General features: G+C 44.4%; 1 long non-coding RNA gene across 1 annotated transcript in view; it reads left to right on the top strand.

The window, feature by feature from the left end:
- The window catches only part of LOC114111343 (uncharacterized), an 82,087-nt gene extending 67,889 nt beyond the window's left edge, over positions 1–14,198 (top strand). The window contains exons 2-3 of the long non-coding RNA XR_009598911.1: positions 9,351–9,464; positions 13,973–14,198. This is a non-coding gene — a long non-coding RNA (uncharacterized LOC114111343). The remainder of the gene's footprint in view (positions 1–9,350; positions 9,465–13,972) is intronic.
- Positions 14,199–16,383: the final 2,185 nt, after the last annotated feature.

Here is a 16,383-nt window from a genome sequence, read left to right as displayed (position 1 = left end):
ATTCTCAGATGGAGCATGGAGCCTGTGGGCAGATTCTGGCAACTTGGGAGTTTTGGCTTCCATGTTGGATTTAATCTTTTGTTAGGCTCACACTATGAACTTGATCTTCAAGAGTCTTTTTTTAAAATAAATGTATGTATTTTTAAATTGAAGGATAATTGCTTTACAGAACTTAGTTGTTTTCTGTCAAACCTCAACGTGAATCAGGCATAAGTATACACATGCCACCTCCCACTGGAACCTCCCTCCATCCTCCTCCCCACCCCACCCATCTAGGTTGATACTGAGCTCCTGTCTGAGTTCATAATTCCCCCGAGTCATACAGCAAATTCCCATTGGCTACCTATTGTACTGGCTTAAAGCTGGCTTAAAACTGAACATTCAAAAAACTAAGATCATGGCATCCAGTCCCATCCCTCCATGCCAAATAGATGGAGAAACAATGGAAACAGTGACAGACTTTATTTTCTTGGGCTCCAGAATCACTGGAGATGGTGACTGCAGCCATGAAATTAAAAGACGTTTGTTCCTTGGAAGAAAAGCTATGACCAACCAAGACAGAATAGTAAAAAGCAGAGACATTACTTTGCCAACAAAGTCCATCTAGTCAAAGCTATGGTTTTTCCAGTAGTCATGTACGGATGTGAGAGTTGGACTGTGAAGAAAGCTGAGCGCCGAAGAATTGATGCTTTTGAACTGTGGTGTTGGAGAAGACTCTTGAGAGTCCCTTGGACTGCAAGGAAATCAAACCAATCAGTCCTGAATATTCATTGGAAGGACTGATGCTGAAGCTGAAGCTCCAATACTTTGGCCACCTGATGCAAAGAGCTGACTCATTGGAAAAGACCCTGATGCTGGGAAAGATTGAAGGCAGGAGGAGAAGGGGAGAACAGAGGACGAGAGATAGTTGGATGGCATCACTGACTCGATGGACTGAGTTTGAGGAAGCTCCGGAAGCTGGTGATGGACAGGGAAGCCTGACAGGCTGTGGTCCATGGGGTATCATAGAGTCAGACAGGACCGAGCGACTGAAGTGAACTGAATTGACCTATTTTACATATGGTAATATAAGTTTCCATGTTATTCTCTGCATACATCTCACCCTCTCCAAGAGTCTTAATAGCCCTAAATGCCCTTGCAGTTGAGGTCTTCTCCCAACCCCCGCTAACCATAGTGGCCAGTCATTGTTAGCTCTTAGTGAGCATCTGTGAGTGAATGAAGCATGCTTAACATCTGGCTCTTAACCCAGGGGCCCATCTCCTGGGCTACAGTGGACATAAGAAGATGGTGTCTGACCCCCCGTTTCTCCCTCTTGTTGCACTCCACTGCCCTGGGCAGATACTCCCCCGGGGAACGTAGTGGGGATGGTCACGGTAGAAGGAGCTCTCCCTGCCTGTGTTTTAGCTCGTGTTGGACTTCAGTGTCTTACCCCTGTGGGAACCAAGACAGTGGTTAATTTCTCAAAGGATCTTCCAAACCAGGAGGCAACCCCAGCCCACTGGGGCGTCTCCATCTTCACGTGCAGCCTCTGCTTTGCAGCTGCCTCCAGAAGCAGGGGTGTGCTTTCCCCTGGCCCTTTCTCCACAACGTTGCTACTCTAGCAAGTAGGCTTACTCCATCCCAGGTCAACTGCTTCAGTCAGAAGAAAATGGAAACACATCTCTGCAATTCTGTCTATTTCTGCAGTTGTAATTTGTAGAGCACAAGCTTACTGGTGTGTTTGCTTAAAACCTTAGGCTTACTTTTTTTGGCCAAACCATCATGGAGGAGGGATACTTACTATTCTATTGAGGAAGACCCAAAGTAGTTAAACTAATCACCTTTTTGGTCATATCAACTTTCGAGAAATGATGCTTCTTAAGACATAGTAGAATGGGAGATATCCTAATGAATACTTGGTCAATTTGAGTATATAAAGAAACTACTTAAAATTTTTTGTGTAATTATTACAGCCACTCTCATATGGATGAACTCAATATCTTTCGGTTGAATTCAGCTTATTTTCAAAGTACATTTGTATCGGTTATGTGGTTATCAATGAAGCCAGTAAGAACTGTTACTTTTCCATTGCTGCCTTTTATGCTTAGAGATCATTTTAGTATGCCCAGGTAACTTTAAAAATCACTGCTTTGTTCCTCTGTTTCTATGAATATGTGTAATTTTTTCCTCTGTTTCTCTGAATATGTGTATGTGTTTGTGTAAATTTGACAAAGATATCTCTATCTATATATATACTTAGAAAAGAGTTGAAAAATAATACCGAACTCCTGTGTACCAGGGGCCCTCCACCTGGGGGGACTTCATCCTTCCATTGCTCCCAAGGATATGTGGAAATGTCTCGAGCATTTTGGTTTTCACAGTTTGATATGCTACTGGCAAGAGTTATTTAGCTTAAAATGTTAACAGTACTGAGGATGAGAAAGAAACTCTGCTCTAGACCTGTTTCCTAATGGGTTAAATCACCATGACAGATATATGAAAATTAAGAAATTAACATGAATTCAATAGTATTAAACTATGGAATTTTTAAATTTCCCTTTTTAAAAACCTGTGTCCTTTTTTTTCTGTTCCAAGAGCACCCCTTTTTAGTCGGATCCATTCTAGGACACCATCTGCAACTTGCTTTGTTTTTCATGACCTTGGCACTTGAGAAGCAATTTCTTAGTGTCTCTCACCTGCATATGGTACACACTACATCCAGATAGCACCTCCAGGTGGCGCATGGAAATGCAGTATGTCCTGGGGGCATGCTGATCTGGAGATGCCCTGGCATTGAGCCGGTGGAGAGAGGAGAGATAACCAATGCGGTGCTGAGCTCAGGAGAGCCTCACATCAGGAGGAATTTTCCCCTCAAAATGCCAACGACACCCTCACTGATGCACAAAGGGCCCAGTCCCTTTCTAGTAGGTGATGCAGAGTGAAATGCCTTGTCTCAAGTCTAGCAAAGGGCAGGTAGTAAACTTCAAAATAAAAGCGTGATTTATTGAGTTTCAGCCCAAGACATTTGCTGTGTAACAGTAACTGTCACCATTGAAAATGTTGCCTTTAACAAGTATAGAAACAATTTTAATGATCCGGAAATCTTTATCTCTAAGTAGATAAGAGCTTTTCCTTGTATTTGTTGAGGTGCTGTGTAACAGCCTGAGTTGCGTCTGGTGGAAACTCTGAGTGAAGAATTGGAATGCATGGGACGGGACAGTGGAGTTTCCTGGTGATGGGGACAGAGGCAGCGTTCGTGGCCCCAGGGGGTGGATGGAGTCGTGTGCATCCCTTCTCCTGCCTTGCTTCTTTTCATAGCATGCCTCCTCGCCTACCAGTGTGCACATTTATTTATGTGCTTACCTTCTGTCTCTGCCCTCTTAGAAAACACACTCAATGGGAGGGAGAAGGGACTTTGCTCTTTATAGCTATCTTCCAACTCTCTGAAGGGGAATAGTTTGAAATTCATATTTGAACAGATTTAAAGATGCTTCAGATGGAACAATCCAAGCAAAGTGTCCAATTGACCCCTTGCTTGGTTCTGGCCTTCTCTATTATGCCAGCTTGTTACTTTGTTTTTACTTAATGGATAGGAATGGCTGTGCCACCCATAATATGCCACTCCCACCTTTTTCATTGGACAGGATATTTTTGAGTTGTTTAAAAAAAAATGTAACTCTAGCTCAGTAGTTTTCAACTAGGGGTCATTTCTGTCCTTCAGGGAATGTTTGGCAATGTCTGGAGACATGTTTGATTGTTATTACTGGAGGATGTCCTGCTGATACCTAGGCCATAGAGGCCTTTGCTGCTCAACGTCCTGCAACCCACAGGGCGTGCACAGCACAAAATTATGTGGCCCAAACCCAGCCGTGGAGGAACCCCTGGGCTCTTTCCTGCCTTAAATCTGTGGAATAGTCGTCCCTTGGTAGCAATACCATATTGACTTTATCCCTTCCTCTTTATTGGACGTTTAGGTTCTTTCAGTTCTCTCCGCTGACTAAGGGGGCTGGCAGGAACCACCTCACCATCTGTGTGTGTCTGTGGGGGGGATGTGAGTGGGTGGAAGAGTGTTTCTGGTGGCCCCACTGTGTTCAAGGAAAAACTTCCAAATGCTGCTTCAGAAGGGCTGGACCCATTGATGCCCACAGCACTGCTTGAGATTCCAATTCTCTGCATCCTGTCCAGCATTTGATATTAGTCACCTTTTTGAGTTTGCCAACCTGAAGATGTTAAATGAAGAGCTCCTTTTTAAAAATTGCATTGTCTGATTGTTATGTGCTGTGTGCTTAGTTGTGTCCGACTCTTTGCCACTGCATGGACTGTCACCCGCCAGGCTCCTCTGTCCATGGGGATTCTCAGGCAAGAAATCTAGACTGGGTTGCCATGTCTTCCTCCAGGGGATCTTCCCAATCCAGGGATTGAACCCAGGTCCCCTGCATTGCAAGTGGTTGCTTTACTGTCTGAGCCACCAGAGAAGCCAAAGAATACTGGAGTGGGTAGCCTATCCCTTCTCCAGAGCATCCTGCCGACCCAGGAATCGAACCGGGGTCTCCTGTTAATAAGGCCCAATACATGAGTCATTCGCATTGCAAGCATTCTACAAATTGGGGGATATGTTATTGGCCAGCACATAACCATTTCATTTTGTTCAGCTCTGTGTCTTTGAAAATGGCATGTGTTGGGAGACCAGGCTTGACAGTTCCTGCCAGCAGAGGTCACTGTCCCTCAGTGATTCTCCACCAGTGTCATTGTGCACCATCCCCCCACCCCACCGGCAACATCTGGCAGTGACTGGAGACTTTCAAAGTAGGTTATGTGCTGTCACCTAGAGGAGAGGTACCAGAGAGTGAGTGAAAGTCGCTCAGTCATGTCCAATTCTCTGGGACCCCGTGGACTGTAGCCTGCCAGCCTCCTCTGTCCATGGGAATCTCCAGGCAAGAAATCTGCAGTGGGTTGCCATGCCTTCCTCCAGGGGATCTTCCCAATTCAGGCATTGAACCCAGGTCCCGTGCATTGCAGGCGGATTCTTTACCTTCTAAGCAACCAGGAATACTGGAGTGGGTAGCTCCTCCCTTCTCCTGGGGATCTTCCCAACCCAGGAAACGAACCGGGGTCTCCTGTTAATAAGGCCCAATACATGAGTCATTAGCACCCCAAGTATTCTACAAGTTGGGGGATATGTTATTGTCCAGCACACGCCATTTCATTTTGTTCATCTCTGTGTTTTTGAAAATGGCATGTGTTGGGAGACCAGGCTTGACAGTTCCTGCCAGCAGAGGTCACTGTCCCTCAGTGATTCTCCACCAGTGTCATTCTGCACCGACCCCCCTCTCCTCCTCCCCCGGCAACATCTGGCAGTGACTGGAGACAGGTGTGATTTTCAAAGGAGGTTATGTGCTGTCACCTAGAGGAGAGGTACCAGAGAGTGAGTGAAAGTCGCTCAGTCGTGTCCAACTCCTCGCGACCGCATGGACTGTAGCCTGCCAGGCTCCTCTGTCCATGAAATTCTCCAGGCCAGAATACTGGAGTGGGTAGCTGTTCCTTTCTCCAGCGGATCTTTTGAACTCAGGAATTGAACCCAGGTCTCCCACATTGCAGGCAGATTCTTTACCAACTGAGCCACCAGGAATACCCAGAGGGGAGAAACCAGGGTTTCTGCTAAAACCCTGTGATGCCGAGGTCTGCACCCCACAGAGAATTGTCTGGCCCAACAGAGCCAAGGTGGAGAAAACATACTGTGGATAAAATCCTAATATTTGAATCTTTGAAAGGAAGACAATGACAATCCCCATAGTAATAATGAAACTTTTTATTATTATGTAAAAGAAGAACAACCTTTAAGCTCTATAAAGGTTATAGAGGGAAAAGCTCACCTTCCTGAGAAGGGTCTTCTTGGGGGAAAAGGCAGGAAGGAGTGAAGGCTTGGGAATTAGCGGTGCCCCCTCAGTGTGGGCTCTGCAGGGTGGCGGGGTGGCTCGGGGGCTGGGCTGGTGTGCTGGCTGGGGTGGAGGGAGGTGGCTTGGCATATATGTGACTCAGGCAGGGGTAGGGCAGGGCTCAGCTGGGTAAAAAGAACTGTGGGTGGGAGTTTCATGGGGAGGTGGTGTCCGGTCCCTGACTCTCTGGACACGAGGGGGGACATCAGGCTGCAGGAGGCCCAGGACAGAGTGCTGGTCTACTCCCATCTCTGCAGGGAGGCTCTGTGACTCTGCCCTGGGGGTTGGGGGTGGCAGATGGGGGGAGTAGGCGAGTAGGGGTGCTGGCCTTGGAGCAGGGTGGGCTGCAGGCAGGGAAGGCTCAGGCAGGGCCAGAAGTCTGGTTCTCAGACGCTGATGCACCCGGAGCAGAAGCTGCTTCTCAGAGGCCCTGGCTTGGGCACAAAGGCAGGGACCACTCCATTAGCCGACAGCCTGGACTCCAAGCTCTGCCTCCTTCTCTTGATCTCAGAACAGTCAAAAATAAGCGAGGCTCATCAAAGCTCCTTTCGAGTGAGTGGTCTCAGTCTGGTCTCACTGGCACAGAGGTCCGGTTGCTCCGGGCTGGGCAGACACCGGGCGGGGCAGACACGTGTACACGCTGCCCGTGCGCTCAGGGAGGGTGATCTGGACGGTCACCAGGCTCCGTCTGCTGCGGCGGTGGCGGCGGTTCCGGCGGTTCCGCAGGCGAGTCTTCCTGGAAGTCTTGCGATGGCGGGAAAAGCGCAGCCCCTTGAAGTGGTGGAGGAGCAGCCAGCTGGGAAAGGGCCTCCAGGCCTGGTACACCAAGGCCCTGCAGGTCGGACTACGGTACAAGGTGGGCGAGTTGCCCCGGAGCCGGCTGCTGCGGCCCCGGGGCGCACGGCGGACCAACAGGACTTGGCCTGGGCCCTGGCCCAGCGGGAGGTGAGAGGGCCCTGGGAACCCAGGCTGCGCGGCCTTGTCTGTGCCCAGCCACCAGCCCAGGTACCTGCTCAGGAAGCTGCCCATGCTGGCCAAGCGGCGGGGTCGGATCTTCGAGCTGCTTTGTCTTCTAGGAGTCCGAGGTCAGCAGACGTGAAGCGCAAGAGGCTCAGGCAACCGTTGGCATCGGGCTACAGGCTGGCGCATGTGGTGCTGGCACCTCGGGGTCCCCTGGGTTCGGGGTCGTGCGCACGCTAGGACTGTGCCCCCGGACGCAGGACCTCAGTGGCTGCCCCTGCCCTCTGAGCAGAGTGGTTCCTCCAAGGGTCCACTGCAGGCTCTGGATCTTGGCTCTGGGCAGATCAGCCTAGGAGTGCCTGAAATCTTTGTGCTTTATATTTGAAGGGACAAAAATGAAACAGTGTACAAGTTTTTGTATTCTTGTCTTTTGAAGTAAAACAGTGACTGAAAAGATAATGATTGGGCAATGTGAAGATATAGAAACAAAGAATAGCTTTGGGGCTAGGGAACTGATAATAGTTTAGACTGTAATTCGGCCATATAGCAGATCACTTGACTCCCAGTTCCCTGAAAGACAAAGATAAAGGCCTGAAACACATTCCTAAATTGTTTTTCTAGGAGGCTGACCCCCCACCCCTCAAGGCTTCCTAAGGGTCTCAGTGGTAAAACAAAACAAAACAAAACAACTCTGCCTGCCAATGTAGGAGATGCGGGAAACCCAGGTTCCATCCCTGTATTGGGAAGGTCCCCTGCAGAAGGGAATGGCAAACCACTCCAGCATTCTTGCCTGGGAAATCCCATGGACAGAGGAGCATGATGGATTGCAGTCCATGGGATCCCGGAATCAGACATGACTGAATGACTGACTTGGCAAGAGCACAACTCCCTCCAGTTGAAGAAAACTGCTGACCACAAGAACGCAGATCCTAGACTGGTTGAAATTGAAAACTAATGATGCTTGAAACTTCACCTTGATGCGACCAATCCAAGAATTGTTCACGAGGTGATCATGCCCTGCTCCTTGAAAACTATAAAACTCCTCACTACTCTGTTCAGAGTGGGTCACACAATGTTAAGGGCATTAGCCCACTGTGGCCCCCTTTGCCTGGCAAAGCAGTAAAAGCTACTCTTGTATACTTCACCCAAAACTCTCTCTGTGTTTCTGTTCGGCAATGTTGAACAGAGACCAAGTTTAGGCAACAAAGACATAATCTGTACCAGGTCTTGAAAACTACAGAAAATTGACAGAAGGGCATTCTCTTTCAGTATGTAAAAATGAACACAGTGCACTTGAATGCTCCTTTAAGGGAAAGGAGTGAATTTCCTTGTATCCACAGAGGCTGTGTTTCTTCTAGTGAAAGTGAAAGTCACTCAGTTGTGTCTGACTCTTTGAGACCCCATGGACTTAGTCCATTGAATTATCCAGGCCAGAATACTGCAATGGGTAGACTTTCCCTTCTCCAGGGGATGTTCCCAAACCAGGGATCAAACCCAGGCCTCCCACTTTGCAGGTGGATTCTTTACCAGCTGAGCCACAGGGAAGCCCAAGAGTACTGGAGGGGGTAGCCTATCCCTTCTCACGGATCTGCCCAACCCAGAAATCAAACCGGGGTCTCCTGCATTGCAGGTGGATTCTTTACCAAGTGAGCTATGAGGAAATGGTTGCTAATGTCACTTTTGGAAATTTTATTTTTAAGGACTGGAGAAAGTCATTCAGGATTCATTTCTTAACCCAGACAATATTGGTTTAGTGTGCACTCTCCTGTAATTTTCTACCTTCATACATTTCATCCATTCATATATAGATCAATGCCCTTTCTTTCTTGTGAAAGAAGAAATGATCCAGGTATACAGGGTAGAGTGAGGCACATTTCCAGTTTACACTTGGAAGCTGATACCTACAAAAACAGTGTTCAAAGCCTGCTTGCAAAGATTAGAGCACTTCAGTCCAGAGATCTGTTACTGGGCCGACCCCAATACTGAAGTGAGAGAGGGGCAGAGACAGAGGCCAAGAGAGGCAGCAAGTAGTGGATCAGCAGATTTGTCTGGTTCTGAGAGGTGGAAGGCTGAATGAGGAGGACACTAGAAAGATCTTGATGAGGAAACAGAAAAGACTTCAGAATTAGGGAGGCCAGGCCAAGTGTTGAGGAAACGGATGCTGTCACCTAACAGGTGGTGGAGGTTGCAATTCCTGCCGCCTTCCACTGAGTCATTCCTTTTGGTTTTTGGGTTTGTTTTACTCTTGGTTAAATTTCTTATTTAAGAATGATCCCCAAGCCTATGATTTTGAAATAAAGGAAATTTCCTATATTATTTTATTGTTAATTGAGACATGTCTTCATAATAGTAGAAATGAGTTAATTCATACCTTAGATACCTCTTAAGGTACTTGTAACACTGAAGTGGAATTACAATGCAATTTGGTAGTTTTTTGCTTATAATGTGTTTTTATTTTCTTCTCATCGTCTGCAGAATTTCCCACGTCCTGCTTTGCAATGTAACACAGCGGATGTCGTTCTGGTTTGTAGTTACTGATCCTTCAAGAAATCACACCCTTCCTGCTGTTGAGGTACAGTCAGCCATCAGGTAATCACTGCTAAGTATACCTTCTCCTGGTAAATCAACTTGTTGATTAATTCAGCTGTTTTCATAGATTTTGAAGACTTCTCTCTCCGCTTCACAATGATTTGTTGATTAAGATGTCAGTGATTTTGCTGTGGTGGGCCAGAGGCCACCAGCATGGAGTGGGCAGAGGTTCGGGATGCTAGTTATCATCCTCCAGTGCCCAGGACAGCACTTCCCAGCAAAGAACTGTTCAACCCCCAGTGTCAGTCGTGCTGTGGTTGAGAAGCTCTGCGTTAACATTAGCTAAGGTGGTTTCGTTCTGTCTTCCTTTGGCAAGAACACCCTGAAAGGCGCTATTGTGTGATGGTTCATCACATGCATTCTTGAGCCTGAATGCTCAGGTTTTGAATCGTCGTCGTTTTGCCTCTTGGTAGCTATTAGAATACAGACAAGTTACTTCCCCCCTTTTTGCTTTCCTCTTATCATCTATAAAACAGAAAGAATTATGGTACTCTCCTCTGGGAGTTGTTGAGTAGATTAAATGCAAAGCATTTCGAGGGGCAAGTCATACCTTTGACTTTTATTTAGAAGTCAAGAAAAATATTCACATTTCTTGGGTTTCTAAGGACTTACCTTCTTGAGTTAATGTACAGTCCTTACCTTTAAAGCATACTTTTTGGGGTAAGAAAAAGGTAAAATCTTGACTCTTATATAAATGAAAAATAAATGCTATCAAAGAATTTGGGCTTTCCCGGTGGCTCAGGTGGTAAAGAATCTACCTGCAATGTGGGAGACCTGGGTTAGATCCCTGGGTTGGGAAGATCCCTTGAGAAGGCAGCGGCTACCCATTCCAGTATTTTGGCCTGGAGAATTCCATGGACTGTATATCCGTGATGTCACAAAGAGTTGACACCACCGAGTGACTTTCACTTTCACTTTCATCAAAGATTTTATTATCTTATAAGTTAATGAGGAAACTAGTAAGATATTAAAACCATTTTAATGGAGACTTCAAGGCAGCATGCAAATATAGGAATTGAAGATTTGTGGTGTTTATTAACTAAAAGAGCCGCCAGTCTATCCATTGGCAGTGCTCCACCAGACACAATTCACCTGATTTTCTGTGGACAAGAATCATTTACATTATATTAGTTTTCTCAACTTACAAATCTGAAAAATAACTCAAAGACAGTAAAAGGTGGAAATTGTTCAGAAGGGTAGACTGGCCAGACACTCAGTCATATTTTTCACCCATTTGAAGTTTTACCCATTTTTTTCCTGACACTTCACCTCCTCCTCTCCTTGGGATTAGAATAAACTTTCAGAAGTGAAATATATTCCTTTCTGCACAGAATCAGAGGATGCAGTTTTTATTTCAATTAGTGTGCAATTTATGTGTGTCAGAACTTCAGATCCCACACATGATTGGTGTTGGGCAAATTGATTTAGAAATCAAGAAAGATATACAATTTCTTGGGTTTCTAAGGATTTACCTTCTTGAGTTAATGTATAGTCCTTAGCTTTAAATTTTAGAGAAAGAAGGGTAAAATCTTGACTCTCATATAAATGAAAAATAAATACTATCAAAGACTTTGGGCTTCCCTTGTGGCTCAGCTAGAGAATGAATTCCCAATATAATCTCTATCCTGAGAAAGAAAGATTGAAACAAAGTTCACCCTCTTTACAAAGGGATTTACAGGTTATTGAAATGCACATTTTTCTCATTATATCTAGTGAAAGAATTCATTTGCTCTTTGTAAAATGTTACCATTTAAGGCAATATGTGTATAATGGAATGCCAAATGTTTTTGTGCCATCATCTGTTTCCCTTGCTGAAGTGAAGGCATTGCGGCTCTGTACCAGTGGGAAATGGTTTAAGAAGAAGGTTTGAATTAAATTGTTTCTGCACCTTTGCCACTAAGAATACTGCTGAGAGCCACTACTTAGGGAGTAAAATTAGGAATACTGTATTTTGTGAGAAAGGGGATTTTATTCAAGCCCTGTGATCAGGGAGGACTACAAGGAAAATGAGGGCACTGTGCTTAAACCAGGCTTCAGTTATTGTGGGGGGAGGAGTGAGTGCTTAGGCTGAAGGTGGAGGATGGAGATGAATATGTTCCCAACAAAATGTCTGTTTCAAAGGCCCCAGTAGGAAGGGCTGTTTGGTGGATGATGGCCAGTAGAATGGGAATTGATGTCAGGGTATGGATAGGGCTCATGAGGAGTGTATGAAATTAAAGGAAACAATACCAGGAGGGCAGGACAGAGTGAAAAGAAAGGACATGGTACCTGGAAGCAGCTAATAGGAATTTCAAGGCTGAAGAATCTATGTCATCGGGCAAAATGATACTAGTTCGACCCAGTGCTTGCTTAGTATTTTCTGGTTCATGCGGCATATTCTGATGCATCTTTGGCTTTTAGTATCAACACCAGTCATTTCTGAGTAGTTATTATTATCCCTGCTTTATAAATGAGAAAATTGAGGCTCAGGGAGATAAACTGATTTTCCCAGGTCACCTTGTGAGAAAAATAGAGTGACGACTTGAACACAGGCATGCTGCCTTCGCATCCAGTGATTTGTTTTTCCCCTGCTCTACTAGAGTATCCACACCTATGGAATTAGGTGGGGGATGAAAGATCAGTTCCAAGATGTCTGCTTTTGGTCTGTTTTGAGGACCTGGCCTTATTCAATGCCAATTTTGAATAGAAAGTATCCATGGTGATCGACGCCTATTGGGGATTTCAGTGGTAAATGGAGATACAGTGTGTATTGAACTGGATCTTCTGATCAGCCTGACTGCTAAGCAACAAAGTAGACAGAATGAGAACACAGAGCAACTTTTCATTTTACTGTTATCTGTTGGTAGGGGGCTCATCATTTTGTGAAAAGTTTTGTATTATCGAAATTAGGTTACAAAAAAAGAAACCATTCCATCATTTGATAAAAATTGCACTGAGATTGTCCTGTGCTGCAGATTACCTATCTAGGATTCTCCTTCATGTGAGTAATCTTGCCTCCCTGTAGACTTTCGTTTACTAAGGGTGGTCTTTCCTGACACCCTGGTACTGGTCTGCAGAGATTCTGAAGCTATTACTCTCAGGTTCAAGATGTGCACTGTCCAGTACAGAACTCAGCAGCCACAAGTGGCTCCCAAGACCTCAAAATGTCTCTAATCCAAGATTAGATATGCTCTGTCAAGTACACACTGAATTTCAAGGACTGTGCCCAGAATAAAATGTGAACCAACTTACTCTTGATTATACATTGAAATCATACTTTCTTGGATATATTGGGCAAATATATATTATATTAAAGTCAGTTTTGCCTATTACTATATTTTTAATGCAGCTCCTAGAAAATTTGACATCACCTAAGTTTCACATATTCTGATTTTCAGTTCTGCTCTAGAGGTTGCTGAAATCAGCTCGTTTAGTGTAAATTCAAAAACGACCATACAGTGTCTCCAAGAAATTGACCTAATTTGCAAATGCCAGCTAGAAATTTAGTTTTAGTGAAATAAGTTTTTGCTACCAACCCCTCCCTGACTGCTACCACCACCCAAAATGCAGATTTCCCCCAGGGAACGTAATACATTTACCTTCGTGTTTTTCTAAACTTTTGCTCCTAAAGCACCATTTACTTTAGTCATATGGAACTACTTGCAGTTGACGAAACAAATCATACTCTATACCGGGTCTCCAGTTCCCGTGCCGACTACAGGTCTGAAGTGAGTACTTCGGGGCTGAAGTATTCCTACTTGTCCCTCAAAGCACAGCTCAAAACTTGTCTTCCTAGGAAACCAGCACTGACTTCTTACTATGATGACACCTCTGCTGTATTCCCTCAGTGCCTATTTTTACCTCTTTCATAGAACTTTTTGTACTGCACTATGATTGTGGAGGGACTGGTGGGCTGTTGTTCTAGGCTGTAAGCTACTTGTTTTTTTTGTTTTTTTTTTTTTTTTTTTACCATTTGTATCTGTAGCACCTAGCAGAGGATCTGGTACTTAGTACGTTTTCAGCAATTGTTTGTTGAATTGAATGGAAAAAAAGAAAAACGATCAAATTGATGGATTAGCAGCTCCTCCTGGCTTCATGTTTTCTTTCTGCTCCTGATTTCCTTTATTCTTATGTTTATCATCCACTTTTTACATATTAGTTTGTGTTTTCAGGCTGTTGGTATTTATGTCAGCCACCTAAATAGAGTTCCCTCATTTTAAGCTAGATGCTACCTCTCAGGAAATAAAATGTGGTGGGCAGAGCTCAAAACTCAGGACTTCACGTGACTTCTAGAACATTCATGACAATGGAGGGCAGTGGTGCATAGACAAGCACCTCTCTGGCAGCCAGCACCACCACTTAGAGCAGAAAACCACAGCATGGTTGCCCTCATCAGACTGTTCAACCTGAAGTCTTCTGCTGGGGAGATGCTCTGTTTATAGAGGGGGTGGTAATCCCGGGGACACAGGGCTCTACCTTTGGTTTCTAATGTTTCTTCTCTCTTGTTTTTAATCATCCTTGTATTTTAGGATGAATAGAAACCGGATCAACAATGCCTTCTTTTTGAATGACCAGACTCTGGAATTTTTAAGAATTCCTTCCACTCTTGCACCACCTACTGACCCATCTGTGCCCATCTGGATTATTATATTTGGTGTGATATTCTGCATCGTCCTTGTGGCAACCATGCTATTGATTTTATCGGGAATCCAGCAACATAGAAGGTAAGATATTTATAAAGGGAGACATTGAAAGAGCATTTTCCTGTTTCCTCATGACTTGGAAAAATAAGGAGAGGATTTTCCCCTACCTGAAGTGAATCCCTTATATTATAAACTGAAAAAATGGGCAGTTTTCAAAATATCACTTACGCTTTTGTTTTTGGACACTTTTTGGAGTCCAGAGTCCCTTACTTGACTATGACTACTTCTATTGCCATCTTTCTTTCTTTTCTACACCATGTGAATGTTTCTTATCTAGAGTTGTTTTTAACGTCTGGGTTATGATTTTTTACACTGGATAGACACAGCTTGCAGGCTTCTCGGATAGGCAGAGTTAAACTTTGGTTTTCACCCCCCTCCATACTAGTTCCACCGTTGTTTTCCTACCCTCCCTGGCCTGCCTCTTCAGTACCTATAGCCACCATCTTGTACCAGATACTTTGTGATGTCTTTACATTCCCTCCCTTTGGACGCTCTTCCCTCGAGTCATGTGATTTCATGTAGACCCATGTTCTTCACAGTGGCCTTTGAATCATCTCCCTGTATCAGAATCACCTGGAACACTTGTTGAACACGTAGGTTCCTTTGCTCTACACAGAGCCACTAAAGTTCATTCTCTGAAGGAGATGCATTCTTTTAATGGAAACAGTTGATGTACAATTGAAAGAGATATGTTTTAATGAATATGCAGGTAATTCACTTTTTTGAGGGCTTCCAATTTAACTACTTACATTTCGATTACCACTCATGGAGTTCATTTAGCTGAATTCTGGGGCACATGCAAGCTTTGGTCACTAATTTATTGATATTACTTCCAGAGAGAATTTCAGACTGGTGAAAGAGTTACTAAGGTAGGGAGGAAACAAAGCTTTCACAATGCAAGGAGAAAATAATCTTGTGTACAAGCACCTCTGATTCAGAGGGTAAGTGGAGAGAGTCCTCAGCTCTACTTTGATGCTCCTAAACCTTCCCTTCTGACACCAAGGAAGGGGAATTCTGTGAAGTGGGCATCACAGGCACACACATTGGTTTTCAAAAGCGTTGGTGCCCACATGGGACATGCAGGTTGTGTTTGGCCAAGTTTGTGTTCAAGTAAATGTTTCTGCTGAGATTTTCCGCTTTCCATATGGTTCACGCTGGTTATTAGCAGAAGGTAATCATTTTGAATTTGTGGCTTTGCAATTTTTTTTCACAAATGATCAGTGAAATGCTATGGAATGAATGTGATCTATGTCTAGTCCCTGAATTAAACTTAGGATTAAGATCAAGTTGTAATTGGTTGATTTTCCTGCTCTTGGCATGACATGCAATGCTGAGAGACTTGATCCAAATTATTAATTAGTTTTCTTTTGCTTTCTAGAATATTAGAAAAATTCTGTTCTGATATTTGCGTGCCTGTGTTTAATAGCTTTAAGTTTTATATTAATCCGGAAATGCTAGGATTCCGTGCTTTCTAGCAGTTGTAACCTTCATGAATTCACTTCATCCCCTTGTTTCCCAATTTCCTCACTAGTATGCTATGGTGTAGCTGGTGGAAGAATGGGCTTTGGAGTTGGACTGCTTGGATTCAAATTGTTTATTGGCTGGACTCTGCTCTGGGATGTAATGCATTAACTGTATGGCTATCAGGAAGCACAGGCAATGAGTCAGGGAAGCCAAGCTGAGGAAGACATGGTTTGTGGTGCTGGAGTCAAGTTGGTTAAATGTTTCTTTACTATCTGTGCGTAGATAACTTTGCTCGAGGGACAGTGAGGTGTGTTAGAAAGAATTAATTTGTTGGAATGAAACGTTAATAGAGTAGCATTCTCGAACGAGCGCCTGGCACACAGCAAGTGCTGAGTGAGTGTTAGCTCTCAGTGTTATTTCATTATCCTGCTGTTGCTGGTCTTTCAGTTCATTTGTACTGGGATCAGCTATCTTCCTTCTGAGCAAACTCTCCAGTAAGATAATAATTGGGCGTGTAGCATCATAATCTGTTGCTTGGGAGAAGTGAGCCTGTTGCTACAAGCTTGCCTTCACAAACTTAGTTCATGTTCAAACCAGGGAAACAGATGGACAAATCTCCTGTGTCAACCTGGAGAGCATCAATAATCAGCAAATAGAGACAGGACAGTCATGATAACCTTCTGAAGAAGAATTGATTTGTTAGGTTTTCCACTTGATATGGGAAAATTTTGCTGGGTTTCTCTTGGGAAAAGTATTGCTTCAAAAGTGGGGAG

This window comes from Ovis aries, chromosome X (genome assembly GCF_016772045.2).
Source record: "Ovis aries strain OAR_USU_Benz2616 breed Rambouillet chromosome X, ARS-UI_Ramb_v3.0, whole genome shotgun sequence".
NCBI classification, from domain to species: Eukaryota; Metazoa; Chordata; class Mammalia; order Artiodactyla; family Bovidae; genus Ovis; species Ovis aries.
Note: the sequence above shows the minus strand (reverse complement) of the source record. Positions and strands in the feature narration are given on the sequence as shown.